This window comes from Tiliqua scincoides, chromosome 6, assembly GCF_035046505.1.
Source record: "Tiliqua scincoides isolate rTilSci1 chromosome 6, rTilSci1.hap2, whole genome shotgun sequence".
NCBI lineage: Eukaryota > Metazoa > Chordata > Lepidosauria > Squamata > Scincidae > Tiliqua > Tiliqua scincoides.
The window spans coordinates 4,232,501-4,252,639 of record NC_089826.1 but is presented as its reverse complement, the minus strand read 5'-3'; the positions used below and the strand labels follow the sequence as shown (position 1 = coordinate 4,252,639).

The 20,139-nt window shown below is 47.5% G+C and overlaps 1 pseudogene; it reads left to right on the top strand.

The window, feature by feature from the left end:
• The first annotated feature begins 4,290 nt into the window (after positions 1-4,290).
• On the top strand, positions 4,291-4,407 carry LOC136656386 (5S ribosomal RNA; annotated as a pseudogene).
• Positions 4,408-20,139: the final 15,732 nt, after the last annotated feature.

The window sequence follows — 20,139 nt, the reverse complement described above, 5'->3', positions numbered from 1 at the left end:
TCAGGCATAGCTAGAGGGGGTGAAAAGCACTAAGTTTTGCAGGGAGCTTCACCGCAGCATGCAAGGGGCCCCTCCCCCTCCCCTTTAGAGCCATTCCAGGCAGGGGGAGCAAAACGGAGTCTTCAACACCAACACCACACATGACAGCTAGGGTGTGAACCACTGATAACAGATGGGCCCAGTTCAGATGTCACATAAAATCAAGGTTTCATCATTGGGCAACATGATGGTACAAGACTTGGGATTGCATGTTCCTTCCCCTTGAGGGGAGGAGATGTGCAACTTCTTGTGGTTCAGAACAAGATGGGATTTGTCAGGACTCACAGTTGTCACACTAAACCATAATTCACTTTAACATTGCACAACATTTGAACTGGGCCTTACAAGATGTTGACTTGGTTGTTTTTTTTTTCTAACACCTTTATCCCAATGAATAAATAAAGGGGAGGTCCCACATCCACGAATCCCATCTTTGAAGATTCAGTTATGCACAGACCAGATCTGCCAGCCTGCCATAGGCACCCCCAGGTGCGCCACCTCCAGAAGTGAGGGGAACTCTGGTCCTCTTGCTTCCAGAGGGACTTCTGAGCTCAGCAGAGGCCATGGATAGACATCCATGGCCTCTGCCAGACTCAGACTGAGCTTTAGAGCTGAAAACACATGGAGAAACCGGAAGTGATGTTTTTAGTGCTTTATAAGGCATTGCGAGGCCTGGAAGGTCTCCCAATGCCTTATAAGGCATTAAAAAACGTCACTTCTGGTTTCTCCATGAAACTGGAGGTCACGTGTTTTCAGCTCTAAAGCTCAGTCTGAGCCTGACAGAGAATGTGGATGGACGTCCACAGCCTCTTCTGAGCTCAGAAGCCCCTCCGGGGGTGAGGAGAGCCAGGCTTCCCTTGCCTCCAAAGGTGGTTTGGACTTCAGGGGCAGGCATTCGCCTGGTTCTGCAGTTTCAGCTATCTACGGGTGGGGGGGGGGGTCCAGAACAGAACCCCTGCAGATAAGGGGGCACCACTGTATCCTTTTAAAACAAGCTACTGTAGAGTCATTGACTGCAATATCCAGCCACTGAAGAAGACCCTGCAGTAATGTGCAGTGTGTATGTAGAGAGGTGGGGTAATCAGGCAATGCTCTTCAGTAGAATGCTAGAGTGCTACAAGCATGTCCTTTTATGCCCTATACTCCTTTTATGTCCTATACTGTCCTAAGGGTCCTTTTATGCCCTATACTGCTCTGGGCCAGGCTATCTTAGAGATTGCCTACTCCCGTACAATCCGGCTCGTCCTCTCAGGTCATCAGAGAAGGCCTTTTTACAAGTGCCACCGCCCAAGGAGGTTCGTGGGGCGGCGGCAAGAAATAGGGCCTTCTCAGTAGTGGCACCAACGTTGTGAAATTCCCTTCCCCTTGACTTGAGAATGGCTCCCTCTCTTAAGTTTTTTTGGCGAGGCCTGAAGACCCTGTTCTTTAAACAAGCCTTCTGATTCCATGGCCTTCTTAACTTTTTTATACATCTTTTAGTTTCTTTTTACAGGCTGGATTCCTCTATGACTTGCTGTTTTATGCTCTTTTTATTCTGACTTTATTCTGACTACTGTTTTTATGGCCTCTGTTAATGTGTTTTTAATATGTTTTTATCTTGTTAATTCATGCTTTTAAAACTGTTTTTATATGTTGTGAGCCGCCCTGGGTCCCTCTTAGGGATAAGGGCGGGATACAAATAAATTTATTTATTTATTTATTTATTTATTTATTTCCCCATATGTGAAATGCTGGTATGCCACTCTATGTCATCAGCTGCCAAGCCCCATAAGCACAGCCTAGAGATAGTTTGCTAGAAAGGAATTACGGCAAAACAGCAACAACCCACTCGTAGCACACAATTCAGCTACTTCAAGGAGAGACACACATTAGCCAAGATTAAATATAGCAGTAGCATAAGATGTGCCAAAGGCCATTCACCAGCCTAGAGGCTGCTGGTATGTACACAGAGACCCAACCAAGGTGTTGGGGACTATTTTATTTATCTCTTTAGAGATGGGCCTAAAATAGGCAGCCAAGCTTCCTTAAAATATAATGCAACGTTTCAGCCACTCCTGTTGATGATCTATGAATCAAACACATTTCCACAGCAAGACACTGTTTGAAAATGCATCATCTCGCACAGAGATGAGTGAGGAGGCAGACAAAAAATCCATCCAAACGAAATAAAAATGAAAAGCTTTGGTGCCATGAACCTCAAAGCTGGTGTATTGAACCACTTTGTAGCCTGAGACATCTGTGGGTGGAAACCGAGATTTTAAAACAATCTTGTTTTACCTTTCAGTACAAACCTATCATGAAGTGCACAATGTATAGGTTAATAAATCACGGGTGACTGTCATGTGCTACAGGCTTGGAGCAGGAGCCCTGCGAGTCACGTGCTGGCTGCCTCAGTGGCATAGCAAAGCCATCTGGTTCCCAGGGGCAAAAAGTTTTTAACACCCCCAGGCACTTCTGGTTTTCTGATGCCTTCTGATGCCCTCTAGTGCCTGAGCATGGCCTCCCCAGGCCTCAGAAAGTCACCCCACTGACACACCCAGGCATGGCACCTTGGGCCATTGACCCCCCCAGTCTCCCCTTAGCTACACCACTGGGCTGCCTGCACCCTAAGAACATAAGAACAGCCCCACTGGATCAGGCCATAGGCCCATCTAGTCCAGCTTCCTGTATCTCACAGCGGCCCACCAAATGCCCCAGGGAGCACACCAGGTAACAAGAGACCTGCAAGGCTTCCTGGGAATTGTAGTTAAGAACATAAGAACAGCCCCACTGCATCAGGCCATAGGCCCATCTAGTCCAGCTTCCTGTATCTCACAGCGGCCCACCAAATGCCCCAGGGAGCACACCAGATAACAAGAGACCTCATCCTGGTGCCCTCCCTTGCATCTGGCATTCTGATATAGCCCATTTCTAAAATCAGGAGGTTGCGCATACACATCATGGCTTGTACCCTGTAATGGATTTTTCCTCCAGAAACTTGTCCAATCCCCTTTTAAAGGCGTCCAGGCCAGTCGCCATCACCTCATCCTGTGGCAAGGAGTTCCACAGACCAACCACATGCTGAGTAAAGAAATATTTTCTCTTGTCGGTCCTAACTCTCCCAACACTCAATTTTAGTGGATGTCCCCTGGTTCTGGTGTTATGTGAGAGTGTAAAGAGCATCTCCCTATCCACTCTGTCCATCCCCTGCATAATTTTGTATGTCTCAATCATGTCCCTCCTCAATCATGTCACCCTCCCTCCTCAATCATGTCCCTCTTTTCTAGGCTGAAGAGGCCCAAACCCCGTAGCCTTTCCTCATAAGGAAGGTGCCCCATGACTAAGTAATCATCTTAGTCGCTCTCTTTTGCACCTTTTCCATTTCCACTATGTCCTTTTTGAGATGCGGCGACCAGAACTGGACACAACACTCCAGGTGTGGCCTTACCATCGATTTGTACAACAGCATTATAATATTAGCCGTTTTGTTCTCAATACCTTTCCTAATGATCCCAAGCATAGAATTGGCCTTCTTTACTGTCACCGCACATTGGTAACCCTGGAGGAGAGAATGCCCAGCCCTTCCAGGCAGGCACTTATAATAGCAGCCTGTGGTCCTGATGGGTAGACAAGCAAGGAGGCAGTTGTCAGCCAGGCTGGGTCTGTTCTGGAGGGCCCAGTGGCCAACCTGGATGGGTGGAGCCAATCTAGAACCTGGGAACACCCACTGTCTAATTGCAACCTGGTGGCTGACCACTTACGGCAGCCACATGCTTAACTGAGAGTAGTAGCTCCTACTACTGGGCGCTCCCAATGGTGACTCAGAGATAGAATGTGACAAGGGCCTGCTGCATTCCTGTGAGCACTTGTTGTCAAAAGCATCCCTTGGTCCTCCAGTCTTCAGCACGCATCTTTTCTATCAGTTGGCCTCAACCTGCACAGCTGACAGTCTGTTACCTGAATAAGTAACTTAACTACAGTAAGAAAACTGTATCTCGTGTAGACAACGACCTTATTCCCAGGACTGTGTGTGCCCCGTGCTAATCTATATAATTCTGCAATGTCTAGGAAAGCCCAGTGGTGATGATCTGCATAAATTAGGCAAGTGTGCACCAATGTTCGGGAAGCGGAAACCAGGCCCAGTTCTACAGCATGGAGGTTTTCTGCACTCCAAAAGAATCCTGGTAACACTTGACCATAACATGCTAACTTTCTTTGACTCCATCCCTGTCTTGGAAAAGAAGAATCTCAAACAATAAACAACACCGCAAGGCTGGCAACTGTTACCCTGCACATGCCTGATCTCGTCTGATCTCGGAAGCTAAGTAGGGTCAGGCCTGGTTAGTACTTGGATGGGAGACCGCCTGGGAATACCGGGTGCTGTAGGCTTATACCATAGTCTTTCGAGGCTGAAGGTTGCCAACAAGGGCAAACAAGGCTCCAGTCTCAAGTGACTCATCGGCCCCTTTCGAATGCTGGTGATCACAGAAGCGTCAGAGGTTCTAGAAAGGTCCAAAACAGATGAAAAATGGCCCCAATGTAGAGGGAAAGTAAGGACTTTCACCATGCATGGAAAAATGCCTTCTTGTTCATCACAACCAATCGCACTTGTGACGGAGGCAGGGTGCAACAAAAGGGCATCCCAGAGGTGCACAAGGACAGGCTACAACCAATTATGTGGACTGCAACTAGACATAAAAGAACATTGGGTTGGACTATCACTGAGCATAGAATGAAACCACATTGACATTTCTACTGAGAAATGTGAGGTCTTCGTACACCATGCTAAGCTGGCTGAAGATCTCTTGGACCGACGATGCCGATAGCTAGAGGTAAGATGGAAACTTTTTTCTGACGTAAGTAAGCTTTGATGCCCTGCTCTTGACGCACCATCAGTCTAACAAGTTAGACTGCAACAGAACACATTTGAAATGCATTGCTTTCCCTTGCTCCAACAGAACTCTCATCTTTCTTTCTGTCTTGTATTCCTTAGAATGAAATCCTTCTTCAGATGCAGTTCTGCTCTGCCCTGGATTTGAACTGTAATTTTATACTCTCCAGCGTTCCTCGGTCATCTTTCCAAACAAAAATGCCCAAAGTGAGATATTAATAAAAACAGAAAACGATCTTAAAATGGTTTGCAGAGATGAGAAGCCTCCGGATCAGTTAAGTGAATTGATATAGGGCCCGATCCAACTGTGCTTCCAGCGCTTGGGGCTGCCAAAGGATGGCCTGTCGTACAAATGCACCCCTCGCCAAAGATCAGTGCTATAACCACACGCAGTCCGGTTGCTGGATCAGGCCAGGAAGTGGTTTGCCAGTGTACATACATGATTCCCCCTCCTTCTAAGACTGCAGTCCAAATGGGATTGGCGCAATCATCTCTGCCAAATGAGGCAGGAAGATTTAGAGAGCCAAGAATTCAGGAACCACATAGCCACAAAGCTGGCATAAGGGACGCGGGTCATGCAGCAGAACCTCCAACAGCCAGCCAAGTCATCAGAGTGGTTCCCAGAGCGTGGGAGTTATTGGCCTGATCTCTGCTGTGTTGCCATGCCACACACACCCCCAGATGATGGCCAGGAAGGTCAACCCGGGTAAACCACATGATGGTAATAATACATTCAGTTCTCTTTATATGCAAATTTGCTTATCTGCAAGGGACAGAATTGCCACCTACCTCTCATTGGCTGCAACTTTGTTCTCATTATCCACAAATACTGTGCCGGTGAACTTGGGGTTGACAACCTTCAGTCTTGAAAGACTATGGTATAAACCTACAGCACCTGGTATTCCCAGGTGGTCTTCCATCCAAGTGCTAACCAGGCCTGACCCTGCTTAGCTTCCAAGATCAGATGAGATCAGGCATGTGCAGGGTCAACTGTTATCCTGCACATGCTTGATCTCATCTGATCTTGGAAGCTAAGCAGGGTCAGGCCTGGTTAGTACTTGGATGGGAGACCGCTTGGGAATACTGTAGGCATATACCATAGTCTTTCGAGACTGAAGGTTGCCAACCATACCATGAACTTGGGGTGGAGGCTTCACAGGCAGGGACGAGAGAGGTTGCAGGAGGAGGATGAGGGAAGGCTACCTGAGGGCTACTCTGGGGCCTGGGGAAACCCAGGGAAGGAGCCAAGAGACAGGTGGTGGAAAAAAAGATGAAGCTCCCCATGGCTGAAATCTGAGGCCTCGTTGTTGGGCCAGCAACTCTCAACAAGTCAAGGGATAGCCAGCATGGAGAAACTGTCAACTCCACAAGCTTTAATGCATCAAGAGATATCCAACCTGGAAGAGGAATCATCAGATGTTGGAGATGTTGATGGGCCCTTGCTATCACCCAACCCCATAGACTTCAAATTAAGATTCAAGTTCATAGAGTGAATGGTGAAGAGGGTCCCCTGGAACCTAATCCCATTTTTCCCATTGGCTCAATTATTCAGTATCTGCTAATTCAGTATCCAGTAGGTTTCCAGGAACCGAACCCGAGCGGATAATGAGAACTGACTGTACTTCACATTTGTTGAGTACTTTCTGAGTTTGCAAAGAACTCCATGTGTATTATTTTGATGTAGACCTCACAAATAACTCTATGGCCCAAATCTTAATCAACTTTCCAGCTGTGCAAATGGGGCATGAGTTGCATCCTGCAGTTGGGGGGGGGGGAGAGTCACAGAGGCCTCCTCAAGGTAAGGGAATGTTTGGTCCCTTACCTCAGAGCTGCATTGTCCTTAGGTCCGTGCAGGAACATTGGTTAGGATGGCACCCTATGAGTATTATTGTCCCTGAGGTTGCAGCTGAGGCTTGCCTCAGGAAGGAAGTGGCCACCTAGTTAGCTCATGCCGGAGGCAAGCTTAGACCCAGAGAAGGACTGATCTACATCTCAGTCTCTTACTGTGAAACTAATCTAGGCCTGGCTGAAACTACATAACTTGTTTCAGGCTCGGCTCTGACACCTAAGCAACTTCTGTCTATACATAGCCACATGGCTTGATCTGGTTCAACCACCAGTCTCTTGATGATGTACCTGCCTCTGATCCCTCAGGTCTCTGATGTAAAGGACCATGAGTGGATGTCCTCATCCTCCACTCCGACATGGACCGCGTAAGCCCCATTTGTTTTCCTCTGAGCCCTGATGGCTGAGAATCAACCCCAACTGCAAACCCTCGCCCAGACCCACCTGCAAAGTGGGATGTGCTGAAACAGCCACTCTGTGCCCTTTCATTGGAGCTATCAGGAGGAGATCAGAGGGACAAGAAAGGCACAGGACAGGGAACTGAGACTGGCAGGCAAACCGGGAGCCATCCATGGAAGAGGCATTTGATCGCAAACCCACATCAGCTACCAGGAAGAACAGCATGCTTTGTCTTCCTCCTTTGCCGTTGTTTGTCTCCTAAAATGTTCCAAGTTAATCTTGTGGCTGAACAGAACATTGAAATGACACTCCTCTAACGTCAACATAGCATTCCACAGTTAATTAAAATGATGAAAAGAGTGAGGCAGGAGGGTGAAAGCTCGCTGGGATGTCACCTCCTGATGACATTCTTTAGTTAATTTGGGTTTCTGAAAGGATCGAGGTGGAATCAGCAAACACCTTTCTAAATAATAAATACCCTGGAGTTTCCACCCCTCCACAAGCTGTCATCCTTTGAGAGGCTGGCTGGCTCCAAAGACATCCTTCCCCCGCAGCTGATCTGGTACGATGAATCATCTCTCCTACTGGATTAACTGTGCAGGTTTGCAGAAGGCAGAGAGCAACCACAGTTCAAAGGCAGGTTTTGGCAACCCAGGAAAAAAAAAAACATAGGAACCCTTTTCACCGCCACCTTACATTTACTGGCATAAAACTGGCAACCTGTAATCAATTAACAAGAGCCAAAAAGTTTTAATTGCACATTAAAATCCTTCTGTAGATTAATCAGGAGTGAGCCACAAGCAAAGACCTGAGAAACAGGTTCTATTGACAGAACAACCCGGTACAAATTCACTGGCATCCTCCTACCTGGCTCCCAGAAGTAGTAGCATAGCTAGAGGGGGTGCAAAGCATTAAGTTTGCAGGGAGCCTCACCGCAGCATGCAAGCAGCCCCTCCCCCTTCCCTTTGGAGCCATTCCAGGTGGGGGGGGAGCAAAACAGAGGCATAGACCTGGCTCTGGAGGGAAGGGAGAGGGGCCCTTTCATGCTGCGGTGACGCTCCCTGCAAAACTTAGCGCTTTGTACCCACTCTAGCTATGCCACTGCTCCAAGAGGATGAAGAAGTAGCATTGATGTAGCTTTTTCTTTGTGTTTGTATCCAAAATCAGCAAATAACCTATGATCCAAGTGAGGCTATCCATAACTTTCTTTCTAATTATAAGAACCATGGGCAACTTGTCAGTGCCCGCGAATCTCTGCCAAGTTTTCTTTAAATCAATGAGTCATGAACTCATTTAGTTTTTAAACTATCTTTGCTCATGTATGTTACTTGACCAGTGATATTATAGAGGGGGGGGGGCCAAAGGAGGGGGCCCAGAAATTTCCTAGGATCTTTCATTTTCCAAGCTCAACCAGACCCACTGCCCATGTGGGATGCTCTAGCTGCCATTGCCGGGCAGACAAGTAGATTGGAGCCTGCATGGGGATGACTGGTAGACCTGGGCTCCAAAGACTATTCTGGCTGTTGCTACTTTCCCCCTGCCTGTTTTGCCCCCATTCTGCCCACCCCCATTGCCACCACCCCAGTCTGTTTCACCCCCTCCCTCTTTGGGAGGGGGCCCTAAAGAAACTTTGTACCCCCTGATAAAATTCCTCTCCGACACCCTGGTCTGTGGCTCTTACTTTCAGCAAGTGTGCCACTCTTGTTATAAGGCAGTCCGGAGTGTTCCAGGATGCTCGATCAGTGTTTCACCATTGGGAGCAAATGACAGAACATGTTCTCATAGTTGGGAATCTTTTGCCAGCTTTTGGCATGCAAAACCTATCAGAGCTGCCGAAGGTGACACTCTCCAGCTGGTAAAAAGTGGCAGAGAAAGAGGACAGAGCTAGTTTGCAATTTGAATTTAGAAAGACTTTGGAGTTGAGAGATGGCTAAAGATGAAGGCGCTCCGGATGAAAGGGTTCTCCCTGGGAACCTGGTACAAATTAAGTAGGCTTTCTGTCTATAATATTTTCTTAGGAGTGCTTGTGCTTCCAATAGATGCTTGCATATGTATAAATAAAACAAATGCTACATAAAGACACTAGGCCAGCGTTTCTTAAACTGGGACCCATTAGGCAGGTCACGAGTCAATTGCAGGTGCCTTAGGCAGGTGGACTCAATATGCACAAGTCATACTGCATTCATTTCAATATGTATTTTATTTTTTAATATATTAGGCTTGATGCTACCATTGGATGTGACTTCATTTGGGCAAATGTACTTTTTAACAGGCTCTTACGTATATGCTTTTAACAATGATAGTCGATGGGGCTTACTCCTGAGTAAGTGTGGCTAGTGTTGCAGCCTTTGGGATGTTTGGGGAATTTTTAAAAAAAACAGATCAGTCACCGTTTGGGAAGGTTAAGAGGGTTCTTTATTTTAAATAAAATTTTAAACATATTTATTGTAAACTTTAAATTTTCTTAGGGCGCAATCCTAACCCCTTATGTCAGTGCTTTCCAGCACTGACATAGCAGTGCCAATGGGGCATGTGCTGCAACCTGCAGTTGGGTGTCACTCAGGGAGGCCTCCTCAAAGTAAGGGAATGGTTGTTCCCTTACCTCAGAGCTGCATTGCCCTTATGTCAGTGCTAAAAAGCACTGACATAAGGGGTTAGGATTGCACCCTTAATTGATTTGATTTCATTCTGTCATATAGGGGGTGTTAAAAATTTTCCAGCTTAATGATGTCACTTCTGGCCATGATAACACTTTCAAGTTGATGACATCACTTCCAGTGGGTCCTGATAGACTGCCATTCTCAAAAGTGTGTCCCTGTGCTAAAACAGTGGAGAAGCACTGCTGTAGGGGCTCAGTCTTAATACTCACTGTGCACTCAAGGTGAGAATCCTCTGTTGGGGTTCACGGTCATAAAGTGGTCAGTGCCAGTCGCAAAAGGCACTTTGTTGGTGCACTGCACAATGCATGTGGGTCTTAAAAAACACTGCAAACACAGAATTCTTAAGTTTTCAATAGGCAAATATCTCTGCAGAACATTAGCAAGAGGGGGTGCAAAGCACTACGTTTTGCAGGAAGCCCCACCTCAGCTTCGGAGCCAGGCGTACGCCTTCATTTTACTCCCACCGTCTGGAATGACTCCAAAGAATGACACTGCTTGCACGGTGTGGTGAGGCTCCCTGCAAAACTTAGTGCTTTGCACCCCCACTAGCTATGCCATCACTGCAGAAGGAAAGCACTCTTTATACCGCTGCTATTGGGAATCTGGATCCAGGAAATCAAAATTGATGCTGGCATGCAGCAAATTCAGCACAAGAAGCTACTTTGGCAGATAAAAACCAAACTGTCATCTGAATGCCATTTGGGCGTTGTGAATGGAGGTGGATGGCATCCAAATCAGAAGGCAGAATTGCTCTGTTGTGTACCTGTTATTGCCAGCTGGAGAACTGCGCGAGCAGCTTGGAACTGTACATTTGAGAAGTACCTCTCACCCACCTCCCAATTTACTCCCCATGTATTCACCTAGCATGCAGAGCGGAAAATGGGAGCATATGTTCTGACTCCACCCCCCCATGTCAGCCTGCCTGTGGATCCCTCCCCCAACCTCTACACAGAGTAGGAGCTCTGGATGAGAGGTTCAGACAGCTGCAAGCACAAAAGGCTCCGTATTTAGATCTTCTGACACGTGTATAGAGGTTTGGGGTGGAGCTTATATTCGTTATAGGGGGATATTTTTCCCCCCAAAATCATTGGCCACAGCCACCCAAGCTTTGCGATTGGACTACTGTAACACACTCTAGTTGGGTCTGCCCTTGAAGATGGTTTGGAAGTTACAGCTGGTACAGAATGCTGTGGCCTGAATGCTCTTGGAGGTTCACTCATTGGAGCATATCAGGATGTGGTTTTTTTCAGTTTATTATTATTTATTTTAGGCTTTTATATCCTACTTTTTCACCCAGGAACAAAACAAAAATCATGGTGACCAAGGTGGCTTATAATGGAACATTCAAGGCAGAGGCCACAATAATATAATATACTGTAATCTATTATAATGATATACCGAACAGTAATATAATATCCTGTAATCTGTTATAATGTATGTATAGAGCATCATCATTGGAAAATGGTGCTTTGCCATGTGATGTATGAGCCGGAAAGACTGTCCTCATCCCAAGGAACTTAGAATGTAAATCTTGAACCCAGACTGCTGCATGTTCAGTTACTCCTGTTGGAACCCTATAATATGATTGGTTGCACTGTCATTTGGCCAGCCTGCGCAAGACTAGAAAATTCTGTTGGCTTCCCCAAGAACAGACAAAGAAAGCTGGGGAGGGGGGAGTGCAAAGGCTGCTGGGTGCCTGTCTCCATCCCTTGTTCACCAGTGCTTATCTTAGCAGATTAGTGTCCCTGTGCCTCCCAAGGAATAATTAACTGCCAAGGCGAGACTAGTAATATATGTGTTTATTGGTTTGATTGATATCCTACCCTGTCCCACTGGCTCAGAGCAGCAATTTTTTTCTTTCCTAAATGTTCATAGTAAAGTGTATAAGCACAGATAAAGGCCAGCAGCAATATGAACCCAGACTGCCCCACAGCGGAGGGGGCCCTCGACAAAGTGTCCCCCTCCTACATTGGCTTACCAGACAGCAGTGTCATGTCAATTTCCCACACGGCTCTTGAGATAGTGTCACTTCAGACCATTGTGGGAAGAAAAATGGAAGACCCCTGGGGACTGCCGTTTTCTCCTACATTGCCCCAAACTAATGCCACGGTGGGAAGTTAACATAGCAGCTGCCAGCAGGTCATGGGGGGGTGATGATGACAAGGGGCTCAGGGCAAGCACCTAGGGTGGGCCCTGCAGCAAGTTGACCATGGGCCTGACAATTCCCTTCAGATTTCCCTGAATTCTTGATGAAGCCTTCAGAATTCCCAACAGTCAGAGCCTGATCTCTATGAGGCCACTTCTCACATGACAAATGTTACGCGTGGCCAGGTTCAGGCCAGGCCAGGCCAGGGGTCTCAGCTGCTTCTGGCATGTTCCACAGCATGTTTGGAGGGATCTCTTCCTTTTTTAGATGACATCAGTGCTTGTGACACTTTATAATGTAGCAGAAGAGTAAAAAAAATAAAAAAATAAAGGCTAGCTTTCCCTTCAAGGACATTGCCATCTCTAAGTGTTGACAGGCGGGAAAGGAAAGGAGAAAAGGGAGGTGCACCACCATTTGATTTCATATGAGCAACACAATGCATTAAACCAGTAGTCTTGCCACAGGATGTGGTGACGGCATCTGGCCTGGACGCCTTTAAAAGGGGATTGGACAAGTTTCTGGAGGAAAAATCCATTATGGGTTACAAGCCATGATGTATATGCGCAACCTCCTGATTTTTGAAATGGGCTATGTCAGAAGGCCAGATGCAAGGGAGGGCACCAGGATGCAGGTCTCTTGTTATCTGGTGTGCTCCCTGGGGCATTTGGTGGGCCGCTGTGAGATACAGGAAGCTGGACTAGATGGGCCTATGGCCTGATCCAGTGGGGCTGTTCTTATGTTCTTATGTTCTTCAAACTTTTTTGTGCCAGGACCCCAACCAATCAACTAATCAACCAATCAACCAATCAACCAATCAACCAATCAACCAATCTATCTATCTATCTATCTATCTATCTATCTATCTATCTATCTATCTATCTATCTATCTATCTGGAGTACACCAGATGCCTCCCCATTTAACTGGTGGTGATCTAGTCCAGTGGTCTTCAACCTTTTTCATTCCCATAAGCAGCTGTGATCACACAACTGAGGTTTCACGATCCCACTGGGATCTGGACCCCAAGGTTGAAGAACACTGCATTAAACATTTTACAGGTAAAAGAACTAAACTGCCAGGCTTCAGAGTCCTTGTTAGAGAGGGTTATCAATCCAACGAATACATTCACAATCTCTCCTTAGCAATTAATTATTCTTTGAGAGGCACAGGGACGCTAAACTGCTGAGATAAGCACTGGTGAACAAGGGATGGAGACAAGCACCCAGTAGCACTTATACCCTCCCATTCCAGCTTTCTCTGCTTGTCTTTGGGAGGCACAGACCAAGTTCTCCACCACCTCCTCTGATGTAGAAATACAAAAATCTTTACAGATCTATAGAAATAAGTCATTTTGGAAGTCAGCAATAACCCAATAGTTGAAGCAAGCTCACCCCCTCCCCCCACCTCTGCATGTTCCGTGAGTCTGTAGGAGGTAGCAAGTGCCCCAGATATGACTTAGGGCACCCTTTCCGAGAGACAGAGACCAAAAGAATATATCAATGAGTTATTTATTATTATTTTTATTTTATTTTATTAATTTCTACCCCGCCTTTTTGCCCAAAGGGCACACAAAGGCGGCTTACAAACAATTTAAAATACAACATTAAAAACAATCATTAAAACAATTTACAATAATTAAAAAACTAAAAAACAAACAAAACCCCGTGGATTCTCATATAAAGAAGCAAGAACGCCAGCCAGCCTGTCAACAATTAAAAGCTTTTTGAAATAAAAAGGTCTTTAGTCCACACCGAAATGTTAGCAATGAGGGAGCAGTTCTCAATTCTAAGGGGAGGGTATTCCACAGTTCGGGGGCCACCACCGAGAAGGCCCTCTTCCTGGCCGCCACCCCTCTCGCATCTCTTAGTGGCGGCACAGTCAAAAGGGCCCCCCCCAGATGATCTAAGAGCATGGGCAGGATTGTAGGGAAGGAGGCGGTCCATCAAATACCCCGGACCCGAGCCGTAAAGGGGTCTACCTCAGGACCTGACCCGAGTTCGTTCGTTCGTTCGTTCATTCGTTCTTTCTTTCTTTCTTTCTTTCTTTCTTTCTTTCTTTCTTTCTTTCTTCTTTCTTTCTTTCACCAGGCAAGGAGGAAGTGAAAGAATCCACTTACAGGGTCAATGACAGAAAGTGCAGGCCTCCCCTTAGACATTCCAGGGTATAGTGTACTGACCTGGTCTTGGGTGCATTTACATGAGTACATGATGCTCTGCACGTTGAGCTCTTCCTATGCTTGTTCTCACTAAAGTTGACGGTGATGTCAAAGGATTTCATGACTCACTGATGATGCACTGGCCTGCAGGCCTTGGAGACGCTGCCTTGTATCTTCGGCCTCAAAAAAACATAATTGCTCAAGCATTGATCTAATACTCGTGGATTGGGAAAGAATCTATTAAGTGGACATGATAATCGACCACACCGGCATGCCCACGATTCCATTCATGGAGTTATATGTGGGGTCCTTGCCAGAATTTCTCCTGCAGAGAAGTCATGCATTTCTCAGGGACAAATGACTCCTCGACTCCTCCAATGACTCATTTACACTGAGAACATCTTCCGTTTGGGAGAAACCTTCACTTTGGAAGAGTTTCCATATGAGGAAAGGCTACGGCGTTTGGGCCTCTTCAGCCTAGAAAAGAGGCGCCTGAGGGGGGACATGATTGAGACATACAAAATTATGCAGGGGATGGACAGAGTGGATAGGGAGATGCTCTTTACACTCTCACTTAACACCAGAACCAGGGGACATCCACTAAAATTGAGTGTTGGGAGGGTTAGGTCAGACAGAAGAAAATATTTCTTTACTCAGCGTGTGGTTGGTCTGTGGAACTCTTTGCCACAGGATGTGGTGATGGCAACTGGCCTGGACGCCTTTAAAAGGGGATTGGACAAGTTTCTGGAGGAAAAATCCATTATGGGTTACAAGCCATGATGTGTATGTGCAACCTCCTGATTTTAGAAATGGGTCATGTCAGAATGCCAGATGCAAGGGAGGGCACCAGGATGAGGTCTCTTGTTATCTGGTGTGCTCCCTGGGGCATTTGGTGGGCCGCTGTGAGATACAGGAAGCTGGACTAGATGGGCCTATGGCCTGATGCAGTGGGGCTGTTCTTATGTTCTTAACTACAATTCCCAGGAAGCCTTGCAGGTCTCTTGTTATCTGGTGTGCTCCCTGGGGCATTTGGTGGGCCGCTGTGAGATACAGGAAGCTGGACTAGATGGGCCTATGGCCTGATCCAGTGGGGCTGTTCTTATGTTCTTAACCTACTTGTTTCCATTGATGCTAGCAAGGGAGGCTGTCAGCTGTGGATTTGGTTTCTCAGGGATGCTATGTTTCATCAAAGCGGGTCTCATTGCTGCTCTTTGGTTGTTGCCTTGAGCTACTCAAAGTCTCCCTAATATCAGCAAAGCAAGAAACCAATGCTGGTAGGTTTGTTCATCTTCAGGGGTATCATCACAGGGCCCTTCCCAACATACTTCAAGACCCTATGAGTTGCTCAGGCCGTACTTAACCCTGTCCTCTAGAAATGTTCCCTGTGTTGAAGGGGGATCCCTGCTCGCTCCACTGCATTCGACATTCCTGTGAAAGGGGCTGTACCCACAATATACTATGGGAGTGGAAACGGATTACCCAGGGTTCCTACTCAGTGAGATCACTAGGGTTTACATCACCTGCTGCAGGAGACCAGCGCATCACCCCCATGATGGACCTCCTCCCAGGCAGTGGGCGGGGCAAAGCATGATTGCCCCACCCCACTGGTTTTTTGGCTATAACTTTTGATAGAATAGAGATATTTCAGTGAGGTTTGCTTTATTGCATTCTGCATGAAATTACACATCAAAGGATATATAACCTGCCCCCACCCCCGCACATCACTCAGTGTGGCCTGCACCCACCACCACCCCTCTAGCAATGCCAATGTTCCTGCTTCTACAGTGTATGCAGATACAACTCCTTATTCCAGATATGTCTGATCTTGTCTGATCTCGGAAGCTAAGCAGGCTCAGGCCTGGTTAGTACTTGGATGGGAGACCGCCTGGGAATACCGGGTGCTGTAGGCTTCTACCATGATCTCGGAAGCTAAGCAGGCTCAGGCCTGGTTAGTACTTGGATGGGAGACCGCCTGGAAATACTGGGTGCTGTAGGCTTATACTATAGACTGAAGGTTGCCAACTGTTCTCAGCAACAATGTGGGACATGGGCTGGCAGAAGCCTCAACATCTGGGGGAAGCCAGCAAGCACAGCACCATCTCCCCTCCCAGCATTCAGTGCTTATGGGGAGAATTACGTGAGCCCAGGACTTCTGAGGACCAAGTGACACACAATGCAAGAAATTTGTAACGGAACAGATTCATTTTAAGGTGTCCAAAAAGTAATCACCGGCTTTTTGTTGAAAATGGCTGATAAACACTTTGAAAACATGGGAATTAGTTCCAAAAAACCACAGGTGCAGCTGGAACTCTGTGCAATCTGAGCCAAACAAGGCCATCATATGAAGGCGGCAGCAGGTCTGGTCGGCTCAGGCTACCAGGAAACCAGCAGCTTCAGAAGCAGGGTTCGCAATGGGGAAAATAGTGGGACGCAAGAGTAAAACTCCCCCTCTCCCCATGCCATATCCGTGTTCTGAACCCGCGCTCTGTGGCTCTGCTTTGCAAACATGTAAACAGATGAGAAATCTGATCATGATCTAACATCTTGTGTAGCTTGACCTCAAAATTTTGCGTGACATTAACATCATTTGGCCTTGTGTGTTTGGTTGATTGGCAACCTTCAGTCTTGAAAGAGTATGGTATAAGCCTACAGCACCCGGTATTCCCAGGCGGTCTCCCATCCAAGTACTAACCAGGCCTGACCCTGCTTAGCTTCCGAGATCATGGTAGAAGCCTACAGCACCCGGTATTCCCAGGCGGTCTCCCATCCAAGTACCAACCAGGCCTGACCCTGCTTAGCTTCCGAGATCATGGTATAAGCCTACAGCACCTGGTATTCCCAGGCGGTCTCCCATCCAAGTACCAACCAGGCCTGACCCTGCTTAGCTTCCGAGATCATGGTAGAAGCCTACAGCACCCGGTATTCCCAGGCGGTCTCCCATCCAAGTACTAACCAGGCCTGACCCTGCTTAGCTTCCGAGATCATGGTATAAGCCTACAGCACCCGGTATTCCCAGACGGTCTCCCATCCAAGTACTAACCAGGCCTGACCCTGCTTAGCTTCCGAGATCATGGTATAAGCCTACAGCACCCGGTATTCCCAGGCGGTCTCCCATCCAAGTACTAACCAGGCCTGACCCTGCTTAGCTTCCGAGATCATGGTAGAAGCCTACAGCACCCGGTATTCCCAGGCTGTCTCCCATCCAAGTAATAACCAGGCCTGACCCTGCTTAGCTTCCGAGATCATGGTATAAGCCTACAGCACCCGGTATTCCCAGGCGGTCTCCCATCCAAGTACCAACCAGGCCTGACCCTGCTTAGCTTCCGAGATCATGGTAGAAGCCTACAGCACCCGGTATTCCCAGGCGGTCTCCCATCCAAGTACTAACCAGGCCTGACCCTGCTTAGCTTCCGAGATCATGGTATAAGCCTACAGCACCCGGTATTCCCAGGCTGTCTCCCATCCAAGTAATAACCAGGCCTGACCCTGCTTAGCCTCCGAGATCAGACAAGATCGGGCACGTGCGTGTTTGGGGTTTTGAAAACAAAATCAGTCTAGGATTGGGAGGGGAGTGAAGATCAGGGTTGGAACTGTGGTGGGAATGGAGAGAGGCTTTCATCCTTTCTTCTGTGGGTACTGATCTGGGCTGGGGATCCCACAGCTTCTATTTCCCCTTAGGAGGAAAATTCCCAATAGTGTCAAGGGAGTTCCCGCTTTGGAGGAATAGCAGTCATGGAAGGCTGTATCTAGATTTGGACTGGGAAGAAGGGAAAAAAATTAATGTCTTCTTCCACCCCAGTGCAAAAAGAGTGAGATTAATTAAGTTTTAATGACTTGCTTGATTAAATGTTGTATGCTTAGCTTTAAGGACGTCACAGAATGTCGTGGCCCTTGGCTTGCTTTTCGAAGCAACCACAAGTCCTTTCTGAAAAACTCCTGAATGGTGGCATAGCTGGAGGAGGGGCAGAGCACTCAGCTTGGCAGGAAGGTGGGCGAGCAGCCCCTCCCTTCATAAGGCTCCGTTTTGCCCCCCCTCCACCGGGAATGGCTCTGAAAGAAGGGGCCACTAGCCCACCTCCCTCCTCCTTTCAGGCCGAGTGCTCCACCCCCCTTCCAGCTACACCATTGCTCTTGAACAACCTTTGATAGAACAGAGATATTTCACTCTGGTTTGTTTCATTGCATTCTGCTGTCAATTATGCATCCAATGATATGATGGTATTATTCCTAACAACCATGACTTTTGCAATTTTGGTCACTGCTGGTGTCACCCCTCCAAGGGTGGCACCCAGGGCAGTCCACCCCCCCACTAGCTATGCCACTGCTCCTCAGTGAATAGGTAGAAATGTGACCCTAATCTTGCATTTCTGCTGGGAGTGACTACCCCTCAAATTCAGCTGGTATGTGGCAGTATATGTGGTTGGACCTGATTGCAGGGTGGGGAGAAGCACCAGACTTACACTGCAGCCACCAGATTTCCTTAGGATGAGTCTTGATTTTAAAGATGTGGTGGTCTTCTTTGTTGTTTCGGTAATCCCTTGTGTTTTGTGTTCTCGGCCTGGATGACCAGCACTCGTCTTCCCTCATATTTCATTTTCATTCTGCTGTAACAGGGTCAACTTTGCAAAGCCAAGTTTGAATACATTTTCCTCGCACCATTCGTCCAGAAAACAGCAGAACTTCTTTATCTGCTTCCCTTCACCAGCTTGTGAATTCCCCTCCCGGTGTGAAGAAACCTCATCATCCATGTTTTCTTTTGTTTTCATTTTCAGTCCTTAGCTAATGTAATTTTGCTAGGAGGAGAAATGAGATTTTACACATTTAATCAGCAGTGGGTTCTTGAAAAAAGGGAAACAAACCTTTTAAAACTGCAAAAGAGATATTAAACCTATCTGCACTGTAAAATGTATGACTTGCACAGCTCTTTCTGCATTTTTACTTTTCAGAACACGGTGCTGGAACAAGCTGGAATCCCTAGCATGTATGCACTGCTGAAACAGAGACGCCTGCGTTGGCTCGGTCATGTCATGAGAATGGATGATGGCCGGATCCCAAAGGATCTTCTCTATGGAGAACTCGTGCAAGGAAAGCGCCCTACAGGTAGACCACAGCTGCGATACAAGGACATCTGCAAGAGGGATCTGAAGGCCTTAGGAGTGGACCTCAACAAGTGGGAAACCCTGGCCTCTGAGCGGCCCGCTTGGAGGCAGGCTGTGCAGCATGGCCTTTCCCAGTTTGAAGAGACACTTGGCCAACTGTCTGAGGCTAAGAGGGAAAGAAGGAAGGCCCACAGCCAGGGAGACAGACCAGGAACAGACTGCACTTGCTCCCAGTGTGGAAGGGATTGTCACTCCCAAATCGGCCTTTTCAGCCACACTAGTTCCAGAACCACCTTTCAGAGCGTGATACCAGAGTCTTTCGAGACTGAAGGTTGCCAACTGCTACTAAGGGGTGCAAGGCATGTGGGGGCCACTGCACTGTTTTTTAGTTCATAGAAGGGGACAACTCCATTTTCTACAATCTGTGCCATAATAACAGCTACCCTGTGCATGCCAGATCTCATCTGATCTCGGAAGCTAAACAGGGTCAGGCCTGGTTAGTACTTGGATGGGAGACCGCCTGGGAATCCTGGGTGCTGTAGGATTATACCATAGTCTTTCGAGACTGAAGGTTGCCAAACATTAACCCCAGAAAAAATGGAGGACTTGGGCATTATCATAAAGAGACTTGGAGTACCCTGTGCCAGACTTGGGGAGGGATTGCTTCAGGCATTTTGTGGGTTCACGGCAGTGGCAGAGCTAGAGGGGGTGCAAAGCTCTAAGTTCTGCGGGGAGCAGCACCATAGTATGCAAGCAGCCCCTTCCTCTTCCCTTTGGAGACATTCTGGGTGGGGGAAGCAAAACAGAGGCAAATGCCACTCCTGTACTTCTTGGGTGGTCATGAGGGTAGGGCTACTACTGCTAGAGGCACCCAGAGCCCAGGAGGCCCACTGCATATATGTCTCTTTCTGTTCCTCTTCTCCAGGAG